Genomic DNA, 11,740 nt, shown 5'->3' on the forward strand with positions numbered 1-11,740 from the left:
AATCAAAATAGCTTCTGTACATAAAAATTGATGGAAATTGAATTTATTCATTTGTATTTGATTTTCAGACGAGTGCAAGGGTTTAACGATTAACGCCAATGCATCCATTACAAATGCATATTTGCAGAGGATGGGCAACAACGCATGTATCAATGCAACACACCCCTTAACTCAATGCATTTCTGGAGGATGGGCACACTGTATTTCTACTAGCGCAACACTACCTCCACATAGTGCGTTTATGCCAAAGACGGGCACAAAATACATACGCGTGCAACACACCCCTCAGTGCAATGCATTTGTGTAAGATGGACACAAAGTGTATCTTGTCAGCATAAGATGCACCCATCATCATAATGCATACCAATTATTTTTCTTTTTAATTCATCAAATTCGCAAGTCGATAAGACTTTGCGGTGTTCATTTTCTTTTTATTCCGTCATTCACAGAGAATTAAAAACCACACAATTAATGCAGAAAAGTAAGGAACTTAAATAAAGCATGGAAATAACGCAAATGAATTAAACTGAAAATAATTCATAAAGCAGTAAAGGTTATTCTAGTAAACAGTAAATAACGCAATGTAGAAAATCGTAAAGGAAAGCTATAAAGAAAGTGATTAAACATAGATATAGGGATGTTGATTGAAAGAAGTTTTTTCAGAGTTACCGCAATAGCATCCCCGTAAGCAATCAATCCTCCTTGCCTAAGTCGATGGTCTCCATGCGTCGTTCCACATTGCCCCCATAGTAAGGCTTAATTCATTGACCATTGACTTTGAATGCGTTGCTCTCGTCTTTAGTTGTTAGTTCCATTACGCCATGGGGAAAGATAGTCTTGATGCGGAATGGCCCAGACCAGCAGGACTTCAACTTCCCTGGAAACAATCGCAAACGCGCGTTAAACAGAAGTACCTGTTGACCTTCGAAGAACGTCTGGTTGCTTATGCCATCATCATGCCATTTCTTGGTTTGCTCCTTATAAAGCTTGGCATTTTTGTAGGCATTCATTCGCCACTCGACCAGCTCGTTCAACTGCAACTTCCGAGCTTCCCCCGCGCTTGACAGATTGAAGTTCAGCTTCTTGCTTGCCCACATAGCTTTGTGTTCCAACTCGAGAGGCAGATGACAAGCTTTTCCGAAGACCAAAGCATATGGGGACATGCCTATTAGAGCTTTGAAGGAAGTCCTGTATGCCCTAATGCTTCATCGAGCTTGGGTTACCAATCCTTCCTGGAGGTACTGACTACCTTCTCCAAGATAGCCTTGATCTCTCTGTTAGAAATTTCTGCCTGCCTATTGGTTTGTGGGTGATATGCAGTGGCAACTCTATGGCTGACATTAAATTTTTTCAACAGGCTGGTGATGATGCGGTTGATGAAACGTAGCCTCATCGTTGTTAAGGCAAAGGCATTCCATACGGGTAAAGATATTTTTCTTGAGAAATTTTGCCACCGTGGCCGCAATCGTTCTTAGTGCATGCGATGGCCTCAACCATTTCGATTACATAATCAACCGCCGACCAAGAATGTATTGAGACCTTCTAAAGGCGAAAATGGCCCAATTTAAAGTCGATTTCCCCATACATTAAATAATTTCAATTTTCAAAGATTGAAGTTCAAAGGCATTTCATTTTTCTGGACTTGTTCCCTGTTCACTGTGCATCTATCGTATGCACAACGTGGCATGGCATCCTTAAAATGTTTTGACCAAAAAATTAGCCACTCTGTAGGACTTTTGCCACAGTTCTTAACTACCCCTAAAATGTCCCTCCATAAGGGGACTCATGACAAAGCTCCAAAATGTGCTTGGCCTCGATGCTCAGGAACGCAATCGACGCAAAATATGATCGAGTCCAAGTCGATACAAAAGGGGTCATCCCAGAAGAAAAATTTGGACTTCATGTCTCACTTCTTCTTCTGTTGGTATGTATAGTCTTCTGGTACTTTGCTGCAAACTATGAAGTTTACAATGTCTGCATTACCATGGAACATTAACGCATACTGACATCGGTAGCTCGCAGGGAATCTTTCTTCAATTCTTTTTTTTTCTTTGAACTCTGCAATTATTCTAACCTTGAACAGATGATCTGCAAACTTGGTTCTTAGTGCCCTTCTGATCTTAATCTCTAGGTCAAATTCTTGTAGGAGTAAATACCCACCTTATCAGTCTTTGGTTTTCGCATCCTTCTTCGTCATAAGGTATTTGATCGCAGAATGATCGGTATATACCACAAAATTGTTCCAACTAAGTATTTGTCGAAATCTCTCCAGCGCAAATACCACTGCGAGCATTTCTTTTCCATGGATTGATTATAATTTTCCTATTGCATCATTCAACTCTTGCTAGCATAATAGAAGGATGCAAAACCTTTTTTGTGCTGACTCAAGAACTGAGTCCACCTGCATATCCACTAGCGTCATACATCAACGCCAATCGGCCAGGGTGCTCATTGTATCTGCTGGTTCAATGGCGCTTTTTGCTCTTCTTTGTTCAGAGTCTCTTTCCTCACCACCCGTTATCTATCACTTCACCTGAATTTCACGAAATGCGATCTAAGATGGTCTTTGCTTCCATATACGTCTTGTCCATTAATCCTCCTTGCCGCGGGTAAGGTGATTTTGCCAGCAATGGCTTTGCGTTGGTCGATCCAAGCCATTGTAAAAAGTCTCCATTAGAACGCAATCGGGAATCCCGATGTACGGACAGTTCTTCACTAATTATCTAAATCGCACCCAAGCGGTGCTCAAAGTTTCATAACCCTTCTATTCGAAATTGAAAACATCCCTCCATCTCCTTGCATTGACGGCTGGAGGGAAGAATCTATTCATAAACCTTTCGATCAACTGATCCCATGCGTTGATTTCATTTAGCTCTAGTGACTGAGCCCACCTCCTTGCCTCATCCCGCAATGTATACGGGAAGAGATACAATCTAATTCCTTCGGGAGTCACACCAGGTATGGAGAATGAATTGCACATTTCTATGAAGCTGGTCAAATGAGCATGCGGGTCTTTTCTTTGTAGACCTACGAATTATCCCGCACTTTGGATCATTTGAAACATGATAGGCCTTATCTCAAACCTTGCATTCTCCTCAACCATAGGTCTTGAAATTCTGGGTGAGAAGTTATAAATATTGGGCGTCGCATAATTCCTCATAAGGATATTGCAGTCAGTAGCAAGAAAAACAGGGTCTTGCATTGGCCGATTTGCCCCTTGATTCCCTTCAGGCCCTTCGTTGTTGTCTGCCATATTGACTCTTCTTCGCCTAGCTTTGCTCTGGCATGCCCTCACGTGAAAAGTACGCTCGATCTCTGGGTCAGCTTCGAATTCTGGATCGATTCCAGTACTCATAAATCGTTAAAGCTTGTTCTTCGTGTTAAACAAACAGTACAAAGAGATCTGTCCTGCAAAATACCACAAAAGTATTCAACACTAACCGTTACCAATCCCCGGCAACGTCGCCATAAACTTGGTGACATTAATTTATGATTGCTCTTTATTAGTATGCATGCACTGTGATGATATATAATATGCTCAGGTGCTTTGCAATAAAGACAATTTTATGCAATACTACGTCTAAGTATATGCGTTGTTAATGAATTGCTCGTAGTATACGATGAAGTAATGCGTGTCACAAGTTTCCTTGCACTAAAACCAAGTATAATTCCAACGCAAGTTTCTCAGAATGATCCGAGGTCGAACACGGGGATTATTTTCGTTAATGCGATACTAATATGATACATGTGACCGGTTTTTAATAACGAATAAAGAATGTTAAGTTTATACAGAAATATAGATTGCGATGAAATAAAAATGCGTTGATAAAGTAAAGTCCTAAACTATTATGATACATGATATAAGATACATGATACATGATACTGAGGTCGAGAACTGACTGTGAAGTTGTACAAAGAATCGATGTTTGCGATGGCAAATCTTATGAATGAAGCAGAAAGAGAAAGAGTAAAGAGTAAAAATATTGCAAGTTTGTTAATCATGCTAAGGACGCAACTAAGGTTCCGCTTTCCCTTGGCATACACCTCTCAGTGATCGGCCACGCTCCCATGTCTCTATGGTGAAATAGGGATGAATGTGATGAACGCAAGGTTGTTTCCATCTCTGGAAATACTTCTCACTTTAGTTAACGCATTCTTCTAACCTTCTCTCGACAGGAGGAATAGTATCTTCATTTCTGCTCTCACAGGTGAAGATGCCATCGAGCATGCTTTAGCTAAACATAATTATCTCCTTAACAAAAATTAACTCACTCGCTTAATTCTTGCTATTTACGCAGGGGATTAAGAACACTTCATGGAGAAAATGATTATGGATGTATGGAAAGAGACAGAAAGATGACAATGGTGACGATCATAACATTTAATTCTAAAATTAAACGTTTGATACATGTTGTGAATGAGAGATTAAAGAAGATGACTACAGAAGATGAAATAGAGATTAGAAACAAATACGGAAAGAGTGTCAACATCTTGACACAGATCCTGATCGAAGATTGTGCTTGCCGACATGTGGAAGTGGTGGAGAGGAAAGCTTCCCTCCCAGGCTTGCTTTCCTGGTAGAATTGACCTTCGCACAGAGCTTCAACTACGGGAATCAGAAGAATTTTCTGCTCAGAGACTCATCTCTCGGCTTTGTCTCATAGTTCTCCCAGATCTACTCTGTATCTGTATACATGTATGTACCAGTATCTGTATCTGTATATCTTTCAGCGAATTTGAAGAAGCTATTTATAGCGAGGCCTTGGCTCTTTAAATTTGTGGTCCCCACTGTATAGTTATGGTAGTTCCTGAAATGGCGGAATGGAAAATTCCTTCTGTTACACAATCAATCCGTTAGAAATGCACAACTGAAAGTTGTACACTTGTCTGAATCTTCTGCAAATGCATTGCTCTTCACATCTCTGATCTATCATCGCACACGGTGTTGTTTTTTATTACTGCATGCGGTTGAAATTGCGTTGATCGCTAAAGCACTTGATCGATTGTCACCTGCATCGTCATTGCGTTGATCATCTCTTCATTCTAGATTGATGGGCGCAATGCGACGTAGATGCGTTGTTTATTTTATCTTCGAGCCATGAACACATGCGGTGACTGATTTCCTACAAAACAGAAACTGAAACATTCTATTCTACCAATGGTGTTAGTGGGAGTATTTACGACATTTTATAATTTTTGCATTTCTTAGCCAATTTGTATACTATCGACGCAACTTTCCTTTCTTTTTGCTGCAATATCTAAATAAAACAGTATAAATAACTTGTATTTCTACAAGTTATCAGCAGTGCAAGTTGAGGGCACGTTGACATCCAGTTAAGTTGGAGGTGTCAAGCTAGGAAGGACTTGAGACACCTATAAATAGGGTAGGTTAAGACGAACAATTATCACAATCCACTCATGCCTTTTGCATAAAATTAGTGAGGAAGTCTTTAGAAGGGAGTATAAAGGAAAGTCCCGAGCTGCCATCTCAATTGAGGCAATGAAGAAAGAAGAACTTGTGTTGGAAGTCTTGTGGCCAACTGATCGGTTAGGATGATCATGTAGGCCTATCATTTAGCATGTAGTGCGTCCTTGCCAGCGCAAGTGCCTGCGCGCGCCTCGCCAGACGCATCCGAACGAATGCATAGACACACTCTAGCACATATTGTGTGCATCTTGTCGCCCAGCGATGCTCTGTGCAAGAGCTACCGCCCAGCTGCATGCATTCCAGCCCACCTATGAGCCAAATGCAACCACCCTACAGCTTAGCACCCACTAATTTGCTAAGATAACCTTCAACAAATTGTTTTCGAACAAGTTCAGCCTATTTCTAGAAGGTAAGATGGTTTTTCTAAACTTTTAAAGTTATTGGTGAATAAGATTGGGATTATTTAAAAGAATTATATGCTAATTTTGAAATTATTTGAAAAAGAAGGAATTCAAATTTAGGAGAAATAGGACAAGAAGTTGGTTAAAGAAACTTTTGAAAACCGATCATGAAAAACAGTGAGTGGTTTATATATTTTTTTTAATTGTTGGATGTATTATATATTTGTACCAGTTTGGTAAATTTGGCATGATCTGAAAATATATGTTTTCTTGGATAATAATTATTGTTCTTTTATTTGGATGACGGTTTACTCTATGAGTATGGGTTTGGATGTTTGTTCTTATTGCTTTGACTGGAAACTGGAAATTGGTACCTGGATATTGTTAGCATACTTCGTGGACATTGGACTGAAATTGTCAGTATATCTGACTGGGGTTATCCACGTACCCGAGTATGTCTAGTAGGAATTTTCGACATGTGCACATTCGATGGGTTCTTTGAGGTATTGGAAATTGTTTCCTCAAACCAGTCTATGGGATTTATTATGTATTGTTGAGTACCGTGATCATGTCAATTTGGTTTCATGAATTATCTGTATGTATATGTGTTTGGATGATAGTTTATGTTGTGTTGTTGCTTTCCTAGAAAATTATTTTGAAAAGTGGTTATTATTTGGTTTAAAACTCACCAATCACTGAGCATTCTCACTCATGATTTTCAAATGTTTCCTAAGCCTTCTGACGGACAATGCTTATGTAATTATAATTTAATTCATTCCTCAGTGATTCTATCATAGACTACTCGGTAGATATATGAGATTATTTGAATTAAAAACTTAGTTTACACGATTAGAATCCTAAACGGTAGACTATAAAATCAAGTTGATTAAGAGAAAAGCAAGAATCCTTAACCAATCAATCAATCAACAGCCATTAAGATTTAAGGTAAAACTAAGCCAATTAATCAGTTTCAATCGTCTAACTAATTAATTGATCGATAGTAAATGCTCACAAATCAAAGCAATCAATTAAACATGAATAGGTAGTTTCCATCGTCTAGGTGACGACTACCTAACGATTACAAATTAGGGTCAATCAAAGAAATCAATTAAACATGCATAGCTAATTTATCAGATTATCCCATACATGAAAATGAAGAATATGCACAAGATGAATTTCGTAAAATTCATAATAAAACTCACAAAATTACAAAACAAGTCTCAAGAATTAAATTGGAACAAAATTAAACTAACAAACCCAAACTAAGTTTTTACCTTTTAGCCACTAAACATACTCGAACTCAATAAAATTGGCAAGGGGAAGAACTCTTTTCAGAGTTTTGGTATAAAAGTGGGCTAAAACTAGGCTGAGACAGAGTGAAGGTGTTCAAAATTGGGTGTGCTAGATCCCTTTCTCTTGGGTGGACCAAAATTCTCCTTTTATAAAACTGCTGCAGCGTCGCAATGCTAGGGAGAGCATTGCAACGTTGTGGCGCATAATGGTCGAGTGTTAAGTTGCAGTGTTGGCCTGACGTTATGTTGCGTGCATGCTAGGGTTATGCGTCTGTCAAACTCTGTAACATCACAATGGTGATGCTTCTGTCTTTCAACGTCAAGGTTCAAGCGTCAAGGTGCGTTGGTACGGTGGCGTCATGAAATCTCAGGAGCGTTGCAACGCTTGGGGCAGCATTGCAACGCTACCCTAAGTCCAAGCATTCGATCCAATAGCATCAAACTAGCGTTGGACTCAAGCTTAATCAGAGCGTTGTGACTCTTAGCAGTGCAGCAACCTTTTTACTTCGTCATTTGATCGATTTAGCTCCTAACTTCGTCGTGCTAGCAGCTTTTAGTTCTGAACGCTTAATTCAACTGCTTGTACACTCGATTCCTACAAAATAATCAATTAAACCAAATTAAGTAGCTAAGCAACCCTAAGTTAAGCAGAAGAAGATAACACATTTCAAATGCTATCAAACACCCCCAACATAATTCTCGATCATCTTCGAGCAAGTTAAAACAAGCAATGATGCAAAAATAATCAGTTTGTCAAACTATAATGTTCCCTACTCAAGCCTCGACAGTCAACTAGAATCAGATTCACAATCAAAGGGGTAATAGCATTCCATCATTTCATCAATAATTTGTAAATTCGTTTTAAAAATGTTTTTAATGCATGTTCAAGCTCAAAGTTATTTATTTTGAATAAGTGTGAGCCCGAATGGCCTTATGAATCTTCAATTTATTTTTCCCCTACATTGCTTCGAAGGATCCTGAATTAGCTTTCCTAAATTCAAAGTGGCAATGACATATCATTGGATTGATCAAAATCTATTCACCATCACCCTTTTTACATGCTTTTATCCCTTTTTTAGTATTTTATTTTGTAGAAATAAAAAGTGGAACTTAATTCAGGAAATCAACTTTTTTTTTTGCTTGTCCACATGGGTGTCATGCAAATCATCAAACTATGGGCCAATTTCCCTTCAAAAGTGCCTAAGCTTACTCATTCCTCTAGGATACTTTAGCTCGGAGGGAAACCACAGGTGTCATGGCCGCCTCAGGTTAATCATACCCTTGAAGAAGAGGAGTAGACCCCTAAACATGCATAAATATTTTTTTTTTTAACTAGGCGACAGTGATATCAATTGACTACATCTCAAGCATGCATTACTAAATTGAATTGCAAATAGACTAATATATATCACCAAGGCCTATCGAAGTGACAACAAACTTCTGGTCTCATAATTCAATTCTAAGAAAGCGTGCATGGTCAAGATAGATATGCAAAAGGCTTGGAGATGTAATAAAAATAATTAAGCAGAATTTTCAAAAAATATCATGAAAATTATGAAACCTTTCATTCGACCTATTCTCAAGCAAAAAAAAAATTCCTACGAGTGCTTCATAGACTAGTCATTATAAGGAACATAATCAGCAAGACAAACTTAAACAAGCAAGCATTGTCCGAGAACAACGCTCAAATGTTTATGTTTGGTTGCTCGACCATGATGGTTAGTTTCATATGTAGACCAGGGAGTCAAATCGGTAGGCGATGTCGAAGCAATCAAAAGACTCGCCATCATGGAAGACCTTTAACCTATGCCCATTAACTTTGATGACCTTTCTTGTCTCAAGATTAACAATGTCTACTGCACCATAAGGATAAACGTCAGAAACAAGAAAGGGCCCAATCCACTTGGACCAGAGTTTACCAAGCATAAATTTCAATCGAGAGTTATAAAGGAGTACCTTTTTCCCTACCTGAAACTCCTTCGATGCGAGCATCTTATCATGAAGGTCCTTCGCTCTTTTCTTATAAATTAAGCAATTATCAAAACATTCTAACCTTAGCTCTTCTAACTCCTAAAGATGTAAAAGTTTGGCCTCCTTAGCTGCCTCTAAGTCCCAGTTGCACTTCTTGATAGCCCAATAAGCCTTGTGCCAGATTACAACTGAAAGATGGAAAGCCTTACCATAAACCATCCAGTAAGGAGACATTCCAATAAGAGTTTTGAAAGTTGTCCTATAGGCCCGGCTTCAATCCTTTCTTCCTGGGATAATCACCTTTTCCAAAATTGTCTTTACTTCCCTGTTGGACACCTCTGCCTACTCATTAGTCCGAGGGTGGTATGGGGTGGCAATACGATGTTAGACACCGTACTTCTTCAACAAGGATGTAATGACTCTATTGCAAAAGTGTGATCCTTAATCGTTGATGATTACTTTAGGGAAGCCAAACCTGCTAAGAATGTTAGTCTTCAAAAAACCTACAACCACTTTAGCATCATCAGTAATTGTGGCCTTTGCTTCCACCCCTTTGGAAACATAGCCCATTGCTAGTAAAATATATTTGTACCCACAAGAAGAAGGAAAAGGTCCCATAAAGTTAATCCCTAAACATCAAATATCTCACAAAAAAGTATAGGGAATTGTGGCATTTCATTCCTATGGGCCAACCCTCCAGATTTCTGACACCGCTCACAAATTTTGCAAACGAAATATGCATCCCTAAATAATGTGTCCCAATATAAACAAGAATCTAAGACTTTCTTGGCAGTTCTCTTAGGACTGAAGTGCCCTCCACATGCATGCTTATGAGAAAATTCAAGAACAGAAAAGAACTCATCATTAGGGACACACCTCCGAACTACCTGATCTGAACAAAACTTCCATAAAATAGGATCCTCCCAAACATAATATTTTGACTCACTTTTAATTCTATCTTGCCTATGTTTGTTCGTCCCATGCAAGAACTTACCAGTGGTCAAGTAATTCACAATGTCACCGTACCAAGGAGTCATAGAAATACCATCTCCCTGCATCAAAGTGTGGTCGGGGATGTCTCCATAAGAACTGAGGCAACTTTCCTATGCTACAATCCTACTCAGGTGATAACAGTTGCTTCTCTTGTTCCTCAGTTAGGTTCTTTGAGATAATAACAGGCAAGGTCACAGCTTCCCCCAGATAGGCATACTTTAGGTGGTCTAGAAGCTTCTTCAACTCCAATTTAGGTGCCTACAAAATAAAAAGAAGCACTTTATCAGAAGATTAATCATCAAAACATTAGGGCATATTTACCGGCTCTGTCATGGACAAGGTGGCAAGTTCTCTAAGGGGGATTAAATCTCCTAAGTCATCCTTATCGTCGTCATAAACATCCCATATAACCTCCTACTCAAGAGAGTCAAACACATCAATCTGGCACAAAGAATGTACTTTCCCTATGGTGGAAGTTTTCATAGCATCGAAAATATTAAACTTGACCAACTCACCATTGAACTCCACAGGCAAAGTACCCTCATCTACATCAATCTTAGTCTTAGCAGTCTTCATAAAAGGCCGCCCAAGTAGAATTGATGCAGATGAGGTGGATGTGGGCTCTTCCATCTTAAGAACAGAGAAATTGGTAGGAAAAAGTAACTCATTGACCTGAACTAGGACATCATTTATGACTCACAATGGGTGTATAAAGGGCCTATCAACTAATTGTATGACAACTTCAGTTTCAGCTAAGTCCTTTAATTTTAATTCTTGATAATTGAATAAGGCATAACATTTATTGATGCACCCAAATCTAGCATGGCCCTATCAATTTTCTTTTTGCCTATGATGCAAGGGAGAGAAAACATACTGGGATCTTTCTGTTTTTCTAGCAAATTTTTTTGTAGGATCGCAGATATGGGTTGACTTACCACCCTCCTTTCCTTTTCTTTGGCTTGTCTTTTCCTCGTGCAAATCTCCTTCAAAATTTTGGCATATTTAGGAATTTGCTTGACAGCATCGAGGAGAGGAATATTTATCTCTACCCTTCTAAACATCTCCAAAAGCTCCTTGTCCTTGTCTGCAACTGGTTCTTTTGGCCTAGCAAGCCTGGAAGGAAAAGGGGCTTTAGGCATATATTCATTTAAAGGAGGATAAAGGTGAGAAGATACTCTCTACTTGTTTTATGGTGGCAAAATGATTTGATTTGAAGAAGGAATTTCTGGATTCTCCAATTCTGGCTCTTTTACTGACTCAACAAGTGGCTTCAACTCCTTGTCGCTCCTCAATTTGATTGCACTAACATTCTCTCTAAGAATTGACTCAGGCTGGGATGGAAGTTTGCCAGGCTATCTCTCCAATCTTCTCATAGAGGTGGCTAGCTGTGAGACTTGGGTCCCCACAGCTTCAATGGCTTTCTTTGTATCTTGCTGAAAATGTTGTGTATCCTGTTGAAATTTAAAAGAGNCCTGGAAGGAAAAGGGGCTTTAGGCATATATTCATTTAAAGGAGGATAAAGGTGATAAGATACTCTCTACTTGTTTTATGGTGGCAAAATGATTTTCTTTGTATCTTGCTGAAAATGTTGTGTATCCTGTTGAAATTTAAAAGAGTTGTCGGTAAGACTTTTAACAATGTCTTCCAAGGAAATA

The sequence above is a fragment of the Benincasa hispida genome, chromosome 8, assembly GCF_009727055.1.
Source record: "Benincasa hispida cultivar B227 chromosome 8, ASM972705v1, whole genome shotgun sequence".
NCBI lineage: Eukaryota > Viridiplantae > Streptophyta > Magnoliopsida > Cucurbitales > Cucurbitaceae > Benincasa > Benincasa hispida.